At 44.4% G+C, this 15,731-nt stretch overlaps 1 long non-coding RNA gene across 3 annotated transcripts in view; it reads right to left on the bottom strand.

The window, feature by feature from the left end:
* The window catches only part of LOC106987406 (uncharacterized), a 106,866-nt gene that overhangs the window by 25,790 nt on the left and 65,345 nt on the right, over positions 1–15,731 (bottom strand). The window contains exon 1 of one of the 3 annotated variants that reach the window (XR_008299319.1): positions 5,819–8,892. The exons of the other annotated variants lie outside the window; for them this stretch is intronic. This is a non-coding gene — a long non-coding RNA (uncharacterized LOC106987406). Of the gene's footprint in view, positions 1–5,818; positions 8,893–15,731 lie in introns of those variants that run through there. 3 annotated transcript variants of the gene reach the window in all.

Raw genomic sequence — 15,731 nt, 5'->3', positions numbered from 1 at the left:
AGAGGCAAAGATCAGTACACGCAGCAAGGCAAACATAGACAGCAACTATTATTAGTGTCTATTTGAGAACTATCCCGGACATGGCCTGTTTTTGAGGTGCTGAAGACTGGAGATTGACCCCACATCACTGAAAATTCAGCAGCCTAACAACACCACCTGTGAGTTCTCTCAGGTAACAATTGGCTGGCATTGATCCTTCACTATGTTACCAATTTCATTAGGTACCACTTCTACTGAAAAGCCAGCAGGAGAAGGATGTGTGAGAAATAAGCCTGGAATATAAGTGGGAGCCTGGAAAGGGAAAGCTTTGAATGCCAGACTGAGGAATATGGGGAAGTGCTTGAAAAATCTGGTCAGGAAGGTGACACTGGAGCTTTGGCTGCCCCAAGAAAAGAAATATTCTTTCTAGACCCACTGGGTCATTTGTTCATAAGGCTTATATAATACCAAGTAACTTCCCAGCACCTTCCCCTCACTGCACATCTCCCCCCCACTATTCCCCCTCCTCACACTGCTTCTCCCACCCCACAAACACACAACACAAAAAGTCCAGATATTGTCTCTAATTTGGGCTCTGCTACTGCCTTGACCTCCCTTGGACTCAAGTCACTGACCAAGTTTGCGTCCATTGCACTGTGTCTTAATTCACACCTCTGACCTTTCCCAAACTGCTTAGGTGAGCAATCCTACCCATGACCCTGTGTGTGGTGGGCAGAATTTGAAGAATGACCACAATGACCCTTGGCCTTGGAAAATTTCTCCACCTGAGTGTGGGTGGAACCTGGGAACACGATAAGATGCCATTCCCATGATTATGCCATGTCGTAGGGCAAAAGGGATCCTGCGTATGTGATTAAGGTTGCTGATCAAAGGGCGCCTGGGTGGCCCAGTCAGTTAAGCATCCAACTCTTGATTTCGGCTCAGGTCATAATCTCATAGTTTATAAGTTTGAGCCCCACATCAGTCTCTGTGCTGGTAGAGCAGAGTCTGCTTGGGATTCTCTCTGTCCCTTTCTCTCTCTCTCTGCCTCTTCCCCACTCACACTTTCTCTCTCTCTCTCCTCTCTCTCTCTCTCAAAATAAATACATAAATAGACTAATCAGAATAGGTGGGCCTAATCTGGTCACATGAGCCCTGTAAAAGCAGAATTTTCTCCAGCAAGTGGCAGAAGGGCAAGTAATCGGAGCATGAAAAGGACTCAATGCCCCAGTGCTGCTTGGGAAAATGGAGGAGCCATGTGAGAAGGGATGTGGGTGGCCTCTTGGAGCAGAATGACCTCCAGCTGACAGCCAGCAAGGAAATAGAGACCACAGGCCTAAAGCTGCAAGGCACTGAATTCTGCCCACAACACCAGTGGCTTACAAGCTTCTTCCCAGAGCCTCCAAGTAAGAGCCCAGTCTGGCCAACATCTTGATTTTTGGCTTTCAGAGACCCTGAGTATAGAACCCAGGCAAGCTGGAATGACTTCTGACCTACAGAACTGTGAGATTATAAACAGATATTGTTTAAGCTGCTAAATGTATAGTAATTTATTATATAGCAAGAGAAAAGTAATACACTATTTTAGCCCCTCCCCAGCACTCTCCTGCTTGGCAGCCCAGACCCTGCCACTTTAACATCAGGCAGGGTCATAAAGCAAGCATCAGGAGCCACATCTGAAGCGACAATGATTTGAAAGTGAGAGATGAGTGTCGATACAACCAGTTGGGAGATTACTGCCAATGACCAGCATGAAAAAATAAGGTTCTAAATTTAGTGGCATCAGTTATGGATAAGAGCGATGAATTTGAGAGTCCTTTTGAAAGAAAAGCTGTCCAGATTAAGCAACCGATTGAATGGGAGGGATGGAGACAGCTATTACGTTGGTTTCTGGAAAGAGTTGGAGGGTACCCTGGTCCTCTATGATGGCATGGCCATTAAACTAAATGGAAACAAAATGTGTGCTCAACTTTTCCTAAGGTAAGTACCCACATTAGCTAAAATTGTTGGTGGCAAGTAAGAGCACTATCTATTCAAACTAATTTCAGGGGGTAAAAAGAGGAGGGTGCTTCATATTGAGATGCAGGTGTTTTCTAGACCCCTAGAGACACGAAAACAGCCGAGCCTCCAAGAGGACTGGACTGGGATATGGAAGCCCCTGGGACCAGAGAGTGTGCTCTCTCCGTCTGCATCCCTTCTTCCCCAGAGCCCATCCTTGTGTACCACTTAGCCCACACAGCAGGTGGAGGATGGCCACAGCAAAGCTTTAGGGTTGAAGGGGAGACCAGGCCAGACTAGAATTGCTAATCCTGATTCCCAATCTCCAGGGGAAAAGGTCTGGCTGGTCAACATGGTTTCCCTACCTTTCATACCACCGCCATGCTGATGCTCTCAGGAAAGTGGGAGAAGAGTTGATTCTTGAGCAGGACAGGCACTCTCAAAGTCGTTTACCGAAGAAGCAGAAATGATGTTTCAAATCTTAATTTCCACAGACACAAGAATATACTCTTGTTTGTAGACAGAAAAGTGGGGTGTTATACCCCAGCGGCTGGGTCCCAGTCCCAGTGCTCCCTCTAGGGGGCATGAGTGACAGTGATGAACTAACTAAACTCTCTAGGCCTCAGCACCCCTAGCTATAAAATAAGGCACTCAATCCAGGTGGCGTTGAGGCTTCCAGCTGTAATGCCCTGTGACTCTAAGTCCTTCTGAGTAGGAGCAATGCTGTATTGATCCAGTTCTCTTGTTTAACTTTCCCGTGCCCTCTCAAAGATCAGAACTAAAGCCTCTCCGCATTAATCCTCTCACTGGCTTACAAGAAGAAGAAAGGCAGCCAAGGAAAATATATAGTTTGTATTCCAAGCAAGCTGGACCAAAGCTCCTTGGTACTCAAAAACACTAACCCTGACCTGGCATTAACTGGCGTTAAATCTCTGCCTTGACAGGAGCGCTGGTTCGGTGCTTCCCCAACACCAGTGTGTCTCAGGTCACTGAGTGGTCCGGCTGCCACCATGCTGGCTCTCTCCTGCAGTTTTCTTTAGAACCACAGGTCAGACCCTCAGGAGCTTCAGTCCAATTCCTCGACTTTCTATAGGACAAAGCAGAGACTGAAAGCGAAGGGACTTGCCCAGAGACATCCAGATCACTTGGGGCAGAACAGGGAGTAGAGCCAAGTGGCCTGACTCATGTTTTTCCATTGTCCCTTCTGTGAACAGATTAAGGCACGTGATCCGGATGGAGAACCATGGATAAACCAGCAGACTTTATTGATGGCATCTGTTATTTCTGAATTAAATTGTGTCCTCACCCCACCCCCCAAACTCATATTTTGAAGTCCTAACCACCACCCCTCCCTCATATCTCAGAATGGGATTTTATTTGGAGATAGGGTTTTTACAGCAGTAATCAAATTAAAATGAAGCCATTGGGGCACCTGGGTGGCTCTGTGGGTTACGCATATGACTTCACCTCAGGTCATGATCTCACAGGTTTGTGGGTTCAGACCCCATGTCAGGCTCTGGGCTGACAGCGACAGCTCAAAGCCTGGAGCCTGCTTGAGATTCTCTCTCTCTCTCTCTCTCTCTGCCCCTCCCCCTGTCTCAAAAATAAAAATAAAATGAAGTCATTAGAGTGGTCTTTAATTCTCTACTGAATATTGCCTTCTGTGCCCACTCATGAAGGTCCCTCCATCTCCAGCCTAACATTATACTGCAGTGCCTTTCTCCTCTCCGAACTCAGGTTACAGTCTCATTTCTGCTCTGTGATTTTGTAAGATTCTGACTACCTTCACTCCTTGCAGCTCCCACCTATTCTTCTGCATGGTGGCCAAAGCCTTTCATTCGGGCAGCTGTGAGTAAAAGGCCTGGTGGAAAACCGAGGTCTCTTTCCAATACTGGAGCAGTGGACCTGGTATCTAAGCAAGAGATGCCACAGGAAGAATGTGGTGTCTGAGGTCCTCACTCTCAAAGGGAGAGGGAAATGGAGTCTGAGTCTGACACCATGAGATGCAAGATCATCTACTTCAACTGCTGGTGGCCTTCTCTAAGCTCTGAGATAAGCCCTGGAAAGTATCAAAAAGAAAGATGATGATAATCTCTTACATTTAGGAGAGCACCACTTTTAAACAGCTGTGCATCACTTAGATATCATCTCAGTACAAAATTTGTCAATCTCTGAGTCCTTACCTATACAATTTGCTAATATAGACACTTGTATAGCATGCTAGCTAATAGAGCAGGATGTTAACATGGGACATAGTCTCAATGTCATCAGAGGCTTTAATACTACAGGTACTAGTCAGACCACTTAAGCAAAACTAGAAATGGAAGTATGTGAAAGCCAGTTTCGTGACTCAAGCTTGTTACTCACCTCCAGCCTATAAAGAGATTAAAGACAACAAAAGCAAAGATGGGAATCGGAGAGAGGCTTTTATTTGGAGGTAAGTGGTCAGTGAGCCTCTTCACCTGCTCCAAGAGGGAGGCTCATGCCTTACCTCAAGCCTACCCACAAAGGCATCAAGGGAGCCTGCAGAGGGCTTCATATAAGCCCCCATAGAAAGCAGGTCTCAAGTGGTTGACTCAGAGACAAGAAATCAGAAGGGCCTGGAGGCTAACTGAAGCATCAAGGGGCAACAGCATAGAGGCCCCCTTCTGGGAGTAATTTTCATTCCCTCTACTGAAGGATTTAAGATGGAAGTATATTCTGCGCACCAGAAGTAAGCAGAAAGAGAGAGCAGAACCAACTCAGAGGGGCTTTGCCCATGAGGCCACCTAGAAGAGCAGTGGGAAAAGAACAGGGGAGAGCCTGTGTGGAAGTGGTCACAGAGAATTGGGGTTGTTATGGACTGAATTGTGTCCCTTAAAATTCATGTGGTAAAGCTCAGTGTGACTATATTTGGAGATAGGGCTGTGAAGAAGGTAATTAAGGTTAAATGAGGTCGTAGGGTTGGGGCCCTAATTTAAAAGGACTGGTGTCCTCATAAGAAGAAAAGGAGACCAGAGCATAGACAGAGGAAATGTCATTTGAAGACATAGCAAGGATGTGGTGGTCTGAGAGAGAGCCCTCAGCAGAAACCAACCCTGCTGGCACCTTGATCTTGGACTTCCAGCCTCCAGAACTGTGATAAAATAAGTGTCTGTTGTTTAAGTCAGCCAGTCTCTGATATTTTGTTATGGCAGCCCAAGTAAAGTAATACAGGGGTCTTAGCAGCCAAATGGAGAGAACATCCCCTAAAGCAGAGATTCATAGGTAAATGGTTCCCAGTGATGGGGGGGATCTCCAAAGAACCCACAGAGCAATCCAAAAGAAATAAATTACCCCACAAAGAAATCTCAAGGGTTTAATGTTTTCACTGGTGAAGTCTACCAAACATTTAAAGAAGAAATAACACCAATCTTACTAAACTCTTCGAGAGACTAGAAAAAGAGTACATGCTTCTCAACTCATTTCATGAAGACAACATAATCATGATAGTAAAACCTGATAAAAACGTTGTAAGAAAGGAAAACAGTAAGTCAGTCTTCCTCAAAACCATAGGTACAAAATCCTAAACACAATATTATAAAAATCCAATGATTTGGGAAGGATAATACATCATAACTAAGTGCAGTTTAATCCAAGGATGCAAGTGATAACATTTGAAAAATCAATCATGTAATCCGCACAGTAACAGAATAAAGAAAAAAAGATCATTTGATCATCACAGTGGATGTAGAATATGTATGAAATTCAAAAGTCATTCATAGTAAAAACTCTTAGCATACTATGATAAATCTGATAGTCTACAACAAAAGAAAACAAACAAGAAAACCCTGAGATCAGAAATTATCAGTATTGTACTTACTGGAGGTTCTCACCAGTGCAATAAGGCAAGAAAGCACTGGACATCTGCCAAACCCAAAGACAGCGATGCCAGGTCATGACTGTACCTGTCAGGTAAGAACTGTCCTCACCTCCTGTCCCTCCTCACCACTCCAGCACTAGAGGGGAACCAGAGTCACAACTAGCAAACTGGGAGTGGAATGCAGAGGGGGCAGAACCAAGAAAAAAGAAACCAGCCACCCAGCCTCTCCCACTCCATGCTCCTTTCCACTGAAGCAACACCAAGCTGGGGGAGGGGAGTGTTTTAAATATTATTTTTTTTAATGAACTTTAGATCTTTTATTCTTACACCAGTCTGGAAATTTTAATTACTGAGGTGGTTAGTGTCATTTGGTAATATTTGGTAATAGTGTCATTTGGCTACAGGACTTTTCCTTACCCACAAATGACCTGAAAACCAGACAGTGTCGTCTAGATTTCATTGAAGGGTAAGGAAAAACTGTATCTGGGAAGGTATGCATGGGGATAAAGCTGTTTTCTATCCCACTCAATGACTAACACTCATTCAAAATCATGCTTTGCTGTTGTTAATGTTGTTAACGTGCTCACTGTTAGTCTCCAAAGGGTATTGTTAATGTGCTCATTGTTAGTCTCCAAAGGTAAGTGCGTCCCCTGCACCACACTTTGCTATGTTTGTTGGAAAGAGAGCCTTCCTCTGGTGTCTTTCAAGAACTCAACCTTTTGACCCGGATTGTTCCTAAGCAAACGGCTGCACACATTCTTTACTGACTGAGAGAGCAGCAGATTTCACAGGGCTCACAGATGGTGGTTTTTGTACTGGGCATGAGCAGAACATTGCCTTATGCTCTTACTAGCTCCACCCTTACCATCCCCAGTCCCTTACCTTAAAGCAAAGCAGCAAGAGCAAAGCAGAAGGGCTATGGACAATTTGTCATGTAAAAATAGAGGGATGGCCCTAAAGGGTGTCCTTCTGCAAATTTGAGATAGTTACTGGTATAGGCAACTCAATCAGAACAAATTTATTATGCGAGAAGCGCTCAACGTTTTATTACCAGGACTTAATAGATATGGCCCCTAGCCTCAAAGAATTACCAATTTAAAACCAAAGTTGGAAATAACATACAAAGAAAAGGACTATAAAATACATGCAAAATGAATATGCATGGTTATTAAATATTGCCTCGGGATTGATCATCTTAGCCAGTGAAGAGTCCAAGGTCATTAAAAGCAAAACTATTTATTAAAGCTAATTTTCTCAGTCTCCAACTCCAGTCCATGCTAGATTTTAGCAGGACACTTGGCCCATTCTGCTATCTTCTCTGAAGTTAGTTTTTTGTCTTCCTCCTGTCTTGGAAATGTAAGGCATCGCTGAGGTTGTTCTGAGTCTATGTTGTGTTCACTCCTAATATGTGCTAAATGATTGGAAATGGGAAGCAGATGGACACTTGGCCCAGAGATTAAACTCCAATTCCTTAATTAGATGGTGTTGATTAAGGCTTCCATGGGGTCCTTCTCCTCACTGCCAAGTAAAAGAGCTCTCCAGCGGGGCTCCTCAAAGCATTTGGGAACTAATGGTTTATTCAGTTCCTCCTTTGCATTTATTCATGGACCCTGAACAAACAGGAGCCAAACTGTCTTTGTCTCTTTGGTTTTCCTCTAATAGTTTTCACCATTTGACTTTCCTTTCTGGCAAGAGTTGAAACAGAATAAAGGGAATTCTGGTTAGCCCCTGGCTGAACTTTGCTTCCTATCTTGAGTTAACAGAATTAGGTTAGGGACAGGAGGTGGGTGGTCTTCCGTACAGAGAGCTTCAGAGCCTTAGGAAAGTACCAGGTACTGCTATCAGCCTGTGGCTTGTCTATCAAAGGGGAAAGGATCAAGGGTTCGGGCATTTGAATCTTGGCTAAGCTGGTTATTAGCTGCAAAGTGGTATGCTAGTAAATGTTGAACAACAGAGTCCATAAATAAATAAATAAATAAATAAGGCCCTAATTTGTAACACGAGCCAATTTTTGTGGTGTAAATACTCCCACCATGGCCAATTTTAAGCAACCAACATGTCGTCACTGAATGCAAAATTAGAAAGCGATTCGCACTGTTGGCTCTTAGAGTCCATATGAACTGACTCTGGCACACCAGTAAGCAGTATAAGTACCAGTTTTATCATCTGTACAAAAGGGAGAAGTACTTCACAGGGTCGTTACAGAGATAAAAGTAATGGCCAGAATAGAGCCTGACGCACACTAGGGGCTCAATAAGTTGTCACTCACTGCATGTCATCATTGAAGCTGAGCTTTAAGGAAGTGATTTCACATTGCTGAGCACTCCAAGAAGTCAGAACCTCAGCCTCAAAAACTAAGCGAGTAAATTTCATTACCCAGGTGTCTGGGGAAAATGCAACAAGGGCAATCTACAAATCACAATACCAATTTGATTTACTGCATATACAGAATAACAACTGTTCCAAACCCAAACAGGCTTGTGTGGTCTAAAAAAGGATTTCTTTTTGTGGTTTAGGAATTTGTTTACATGCAAAGTGCTACAAAAACACAAGTGTTAATGGTATTTAAATATGCTTATTTAATCATCTGGATTAAAAATTAAACTGGGGCTGCCCCAGCAAATCCATGGCCTACTCTGACATCAGTATATCCCTGGTCTGAGAACCAAGACTGGTGTTCTGCACCTGTCTCGTTGCAGGCAGCCAGCTCTCCTGTCAACCCTGAGGAAGGCTGGAAGGATGGACATTGTTAAGTAGAGAGTATATTTAACCAGCCCTGAGGGGGTCCTGCCTGCAGTTTCCCAACCACAACTATAATGATAAATTTTAAACCCTTCAGGTAAGGGAACAATAATGAAGACTGCCAGTTCCCTTTTACTGTCATGCATGCTGGCACAGAGAGAGGAAAAGGTGCATAGAAAATAACTAGGAGAGCTGAGACTGGAACTGGAATTCAGATCTCTGAGGCACACTTTAGTGCTCCTTTCTCTGCCCCTGGAATGATCAGCTAGGCAACACAAAAAACACACAGTCCAGTGCAGAAGCAAACCACATGCATATATAAATTAAGAGAGAGAGAGAGAGTTTCTATGATGGAGGTGATAGAACCACATACATGATATTTGGGGAACAGTAACAAAGGAAAACCATCCCATTCTGGAAGGTAATATTGGTATTGGTATGGGTGGGGGAGATTCTAGATGTGGGGACCTCTGAATTGAGTTCTTAATGGATAAGTAGAGTTACCTCAGAATAGAGGGACATTGCAGATTGGGTTGACCAAAAAGAAGACTATAAGATGGGGATTAGCACATGAGACTTTTGTTAGAGAATGCTTGTGGGAGGGGAAAGATACAGGATTGAGGAGAGGGGGGAGCTGAACTATGATACAATCTAAACAAGGGCTTCAGCCTATCCCATAAGAGCTCTAGAACTGAAATGGCCTCTTCAGAGTTTTTCCAAGTAGGAATAAGGGAGCCAGGCCATTATACCATCAGGTGGATCAGTCATGGGTGTTGCAGGCTGCCCCTAGAAGGAGGTGGACTTGGGATGAGTAAAAGAGGGCTGTTCCCCAGCAAAACAATCCCAGAGGCTGGGGAAATAAGTCCTCCATTTCTCAGGTTGGATCTGGGCAACAGATCACAGCATCCACCATACAGGGAAAGAGTTTTCTACACAGAGGAAAACACTGAAGAGAGAACAGTCCATGTAGGTGCCGTGCAAGTGGTCCAGGGTTTGTCATGGAAAAGGGTTTCATGGGAAGCAGATTCTGAGACAGAGTCAGAGATTCGCATACAGGTGCTTCACTGGGGAGTAGTCTGTCTCAGGAACAACATCATTAAGGGAGTGGAGGTAGCAGGATTGGGTAAAGGGAGCAGTTGAACTACAATACAGTTGCAACAGAGAGACTGCCAGTCCTACAAGGATGGCCCATCAAAGATGTCCCGAATCAGAGTACATGAGGTGAGCCTTATACTACTGCACCAACCAGTCACTGGAAACGGGCTGACCCCAAGGAAGAGTGCATAACCTTTTACGTGGCAGCTCCCTTCAGGGAATGGCAGGTCCTTGGAGAGACTCAGCTGTGAGCCATCAGCAGTCAATACTCTTAACACTCCTGGGGGAGTGAGTACCCTGGTCCTGAAGGGCCATAAGCATATACTGTTGTCCATTACACGAATGTGAACAGTTTCTGGTTGTCCCTGATTAGAATGGAAAAGAACACGTTGGCCAGATTGATGGCCACATAACATATATTTAAAGATGTGTTAACCTCTATTTAGATAGCAAAGATACCACATCTAGCGTGATAGTAGTAACTGGGGTTACCACTTGGTTGGGTTTGCAGTCCTCAGATTCGTGAAGATCTGCCTGATTTTTGCTCAGGGCACACTGACAAATTAAATGGGGGACCATTAGCCCTGAATTAGCTCAGTTTAGTGTATGAATCTCTGCCATTCACTGAGGGGAGAAATATTTTTTTCTTTTATAGCTTGTCTATGGAGATGTTTTGTATTTGGTAAATTTTAGGGTCGTGGTGTTCTTAAAATAGTTTAGTATATATCAACATTGTTTAAGTGACAAGGCTGGAGAAGATAAGTCAGATTGCAGTAAAATGAGGAGTGTATGGGAGAATTTATGGAGTTGAGTGCAAAAATTACCTCAGCCATGGCATGGGTGGGTCACTGCGGGTGGATGGGCCGCTCTTTAATTTTTACCATTCACACCTGACTTTTAACTTTACCACAGCATCAACAACATGGAGAAAATTATGGAAGTCCCCTACTCTCCCTCCCAATGGAATCAAGGGGAAATAGCTCATTATTGCTTCTGAATGAGAAAGTATCTCTTTCCATAATGAAGACATTTAATGTTCTGCTAATCAACTGCTGAGACTGGTTGAGCATCTGTGGGTACTTTATCTTGGTTAATGGGGATATTTCAAACAGCCCAGCTCAGGCAAATCTTATGACCTGACAAGCTTTATTCAGTGCCACGTTTCCTAACTCCTACTCCATTACATACTTTTCTTTCCTGTCCAGTCCCCTTTCCCCAGGTCACCCGTTCCTCCCCGCTTTGCTGCTGGAAAAGACTTCAGTTTGTCTGGATACAAACATATGGATTCATATGCTTCTCTCTTTTTATGTTTGTATATTTATTGTTTTTGTGCCTATTAATTACACTTCTTGGTTATTAATTTTGTCTAAAATCAGTTTATGACTTAATTAGGATCTTGGAAAGGGGGAGGGCTGGCAATATCTCTTAAAGGGGAAGTACAGAAGCTCACAGCTATTTGCGAGCTTGTGGCTTCTATCAGGCGGAATCCCAGAAGGGCTCTCCAAGCTGCCAGAGTAGAGACGGTAGTGTCAGTTGCTTTTCCTCTCTGTGGTATTCAGCAGGACAGTTCAGCGTGTGAACTTTGAATTTGTTTTGCCTGAGGAGGGTAGTCCTGCTGCCCAGACGGCCAATGGCGCCGATGACCTTGCAGAAGGAGGCACACTGATAGCCGTCTGCACACTTTTTTGACTTCTTACCAGCTTCAGTTCCCTGCCTTTCCTTATGATCATAATTTTGAGGGCCCACGATTATGTCCAGCTATTCTCAGGAGTCAGGGACTTGGGAGAACTTCACTGGTCTCCTCCAAATGTCCTAAGAAAGCTGTTTATCTCTAAGGATCCCATTTGGGGGTGTGGGGGTGTGGAAGACATTTCTCCTGGCAGGGACTCCCATAAACTTCTCTGCAGTAGCCTTTCCCGTGGCTCTCCTTTCCTTTTTCACTCACTCACTCACTCATTTGCTCATTTAGTTAACAAATATTTGTGGAGCGGCCACTACTTTCCAGGCACTGGAAACTACAGTCCTAGAGATACAGCACCGCCCCAGATCGATACTGCCCCCAGCTTCCTGAAGATCACACTCTACCAGCGTTGCTGAATCTCAGCTTATCCCTACTCACAAGTACCCATTTATTAGGAAAGAAAACACGGTGTTCTGGAGAGTTTTGATTTGAAAGGCCTGTGCTTGAAATTTGGGGGTAATTCCTAATATTGTTCGAACACCCAGTGGAAGCAAAGATGCTGGAGTTAAGGAGAAGGAATGGTGGCGTCGAAATGGTAGGGAGATGTGAACGGTGTCAGAGCATGAGGGAAACCGAGAAGCCTGTATCTACCCACCAATCGAGTGGACTGTAGAAGAATATAAAATGATAAAATAAATGAAGAAGAGTTACATTTATAACTTGCGAGTCTTGTACGTGCCTGGGCGGCTCAGTCGGTTGAGCATCTGACTCTTGATTTTGGCTCAAGTCGTGATCCCAGGGTCATGGATTTGAGCCCTGCATCAGGCTTTGCACTGAGCGTGGAGCCTGCATGAGGCTCACTATCTCTATCTCTATCTCTCTCCCTCTGCCCCTTCCCCACTCGTCCACTCTGTCTCTAAAAAAAGTTTTTTGTAATTAAAAAAAAAAAAGAACTTAAAAGTACAAAATGGCATGCAGAATCTTTCTTTGTATTTATTTTCTATCCTTATGAAGATGAGATTTATTTACTCTGTCATAGAATAAATAGAACTGTGGCTTTTAGGTACTTTTAGGTGTTTTTGTGATTTTAGGTACTTTTGACTATTGCATCAGGTTTTCAACAGGACATTCTTCTGGGAGAACTGGGCAGCACCCCCACTCCCTCCCCCCCAACCGCATTCCCCTGGCTCCTCTCTGATGCTGCACACACGCAAGAGTGCATTCACTGGCGGTACTCGGTCCCTGATTTGAACCACATCTACTCCCGTTAGCTAAGATAGGTCAAGAGCATCCATTATTTGCCAGTCTCCTTGGATCTTCTGACCTATTTTACAAGGCCTTCTCTTTCCATGCCTAACACAGACATGGAAGATATACAATAAATACTTACTGAAATTTTGTTTCCACTTTCATACTCTTCCTCAGGGAAGAGATGCTTATTACTTTCATGGGAGGAGCACCCAAATAAATGCAAAGGAAGAGCAAGTCAAAGTCCCCATTTAAATGTTCCCAGATAGGAGTGGAAAAAAAAAAAAAGGTTGATTTTCCACTCTTGTTCCTTTATTCTAGGTACTGACTCGTTCTTAATCTAAAAAGGCACATTGACTTGTGGGCTCGGATTATCTTGAGCACACCCGGAGAGAACAGATGGTTTGCTAGACCCAGGAATTCCCCAGAGCTCCTCTCCATTATTCAACAGATCATTAATTTGGAGCTTCAAAACCACAGCTGAGCACAAACACAACCAAACCAAGAGCTACTGAGTCTTTTGCCTTCGAAGACATTGGTAATGATGAGGTTTCTCACCATCAAGAAACTTAAAGAATGAAAGCTGAAGAACAAAATCTGTCTTTCACTATTCTGAAGATCCCTGACAATATAGTGCAGGTAGGACAATGTGATGAGGATACTCCGCCAGCCTCACACTCCTAGAAGATTAGATGTGACGAAACCTCTCTTGCCTAGGCCTGGTCTTCTCAGACTCTGGGTAGGATTTAGAATTCTAGTTGGAGGGCGGTGCAGTGTATAGCATAGCTGTCGCTGGAAGGAATTTTAGTGATCATCTTGGCAATTTCATTCTCCAGAAATCTGTGATTTTAAAACCACTGAACAAACCATACAAAACACCTGAAAAATACAGCGTAACATATAGCAAGTGTTTTTTTTTTTAAGTTTATTTATTTTCAGAGAAAGAGAGCACACATGCTGGGGAGGGGCAGAGACAGAGAGGGAGAGAGAGAGAATCCCAAGCAGGTTCCTCACAGAGCCCAATGCAGGGCTTAATCTCACAAACCCATAAGATCATGACCTGAGCCGAAATCAAGAGTTGGATGCTTAACCGACTGAGCCACCCAGGTGCTCCTAGCAAGTATTTTTTAAATGCATGGTTGAATTCAGAAGAAAGTAGGGAAATTCCAAGGGGGTGCTGTGGGCAGAGCTGTACCGTGACATAGGAGCCTGTTTTAGGAACTAAGAGGCTTGGGTTTGAATGGCAGGGCTGGGGACATGAAAGCAAGCCACAGGCCCACACAAAGTGGTGAGGAGGAGACTCCATATTTTTTCAGGTCCCTCATAGGCCTGCGCCTAGATAATAGGCACAACGGAAAAGGGAGTCGTCCCACCTGCAAAGGGAGATAAGGAAGCTGGCCTATCTTGACACAGATTCTTGTTGGAAATTTTACAAAAGGTTTCCCATGAGGATTTGTAACCATAAGCCTACCCTCACGAGGGTTTGGCATTCTAATGTACTACCTGCAAGATCCGATAAATGCCTACAAAAAGATTTCCCTATCCATTTTTGGGGCAAGTGTATGCTCATACCAGAGTTGGTATAATAGCCTGAGTTTGTAGTTAATGCTTGGATTAGAGAGAAATGGTAGTTGATGAGCACATTGTAGTTTTATTTGTAGAGTGCTTTTTTATGGATCTGTAAGTCTTTATCATCCACCTACCTAAGTGGGCTTATACAAAATTCATCCATAATGTAATCAAACACCTTCTTTTATTGTCGTGCTAAAACTTGCAGTAGAGAAACTTTCTGTTATTGAGAGAAATTTGGATTGGGGTGGCTGCAGCCAACTCTGAATGTTGGTCCTTATCGTGGTGCTTTGACAAGGAGTATAGTCCTGATAGTACAGACCAGATTACACGACATTCGTTCTAACAAGTGAGAACCCTTTTAACATCTAGGAACCACATGCCCCTGCTTCAAGCCAACACAACCGAGCCCTTAAAATGAGCAGGGCTTCAGCACTCATGGTGAAATAAAGCCAGCTTTATCTTCCCAGAAATGTACTTGTTCAGATCACCCAGCTTGTCCATGACCTGCCCCTTCATTATCTTGACCTGGCTCTGGGTCCCTCTTTCCTTCTGTCTTCTCCCCCTCCCCTCGCCCACCTTGCATGCTGACCTAAAATCTCAGCTCCAGACCAGACCATTCAGATCATTCCAGTTATGCCTACTCTCCCTGTAGGGTAGCTTGTTCTGTGCCAACTCCCTGAAGTTGTCTCTGCTAAAATCCCATTCTTAGATAGTCCTGGTTGAGAGTTGGCCAAAAGAGCAACTTGCATTGGATTTGAAAGGTAGAAGTGAAGCACCATCTGTTACCTACTGAAGGTCATCGAGATTGGATGTGGCACCAGTGGGTGCTTCTAGTTCATCCTCCCTCTCCTTCCCTCCACATCCAACTCTTCCTCCTGATGGTGATCCAGTTGACCAAGGGTCATTCCAGGTCCCTCCCCATACACTCGCTGGCAGACCTGCAGAGGCACAGCTGTCTACAGACCTCCTATGATCTCTTCTTTTGCTAGGTCCCATTTTTGAGGCCAGACATGCTTGGTATCTCATACAGACTGGATACGGACTCCTCGGATCCTCCAGCTTTACTCCTGCACCTTCCTGCTCCCAGGTCCTCCCATATTTAGGTCAGGTCTAGGTTCTATAATAAACCCTTTATCCCAAGATGAATGGTGGTTCTGTCACTCTGCTTGAACCCTGACCGATTCACCCTGTTATCCGGTGCCCAAGAGAGGCCCGCAGTATAGCACCAGGTGATAAGCATTTGATCTATCAGGATTTCACCTGAGCATCTTTTTCCTAAATATGGAGTAATGAAATCAGACCAAAGAGATGGGACAGCATTTCTCCAAGAGAAAGAGTATCGACCTCTACAGTCTGTGTAGTTCCTTACTAGCTCATTTGACTCGTTTAAAACATCATCTTAGGGGCGCCTAAGTGGCTCAGTCGGTTAAGTGTCTGAATTCGGCTCAGGTTATGATCTCATGGTCTGTGGGTTCGAGCCCCACGTCGGGCTCTGTGCTGACAGCTCAGAGCCTGGAGCCTGTTTCGGATTCTATGTCTCCCTCTCTGCCGCTTCCCCACTCACAATCTGTCTCT

Source organism: Acinonyx jubatus, chromosome B3, assembly GCF_027475565.1.
Source record: "Acinonyx jubatus isolate Ajub_Pintada_27869175 chromosome B3, VMU_Ajub_asm_v1.0, whole genome shotgun sequence".
In the NCBI taxonomy this organism is placed as follows: Eukaryota; Metazoa; Chordata; class Mammalia; order Carnivora; family Felidae; genus Acinonyx; species Acinonyx jubatus.
This window is presented reverse-complemented; position numbering and strand designations above follow the sequence as displayed.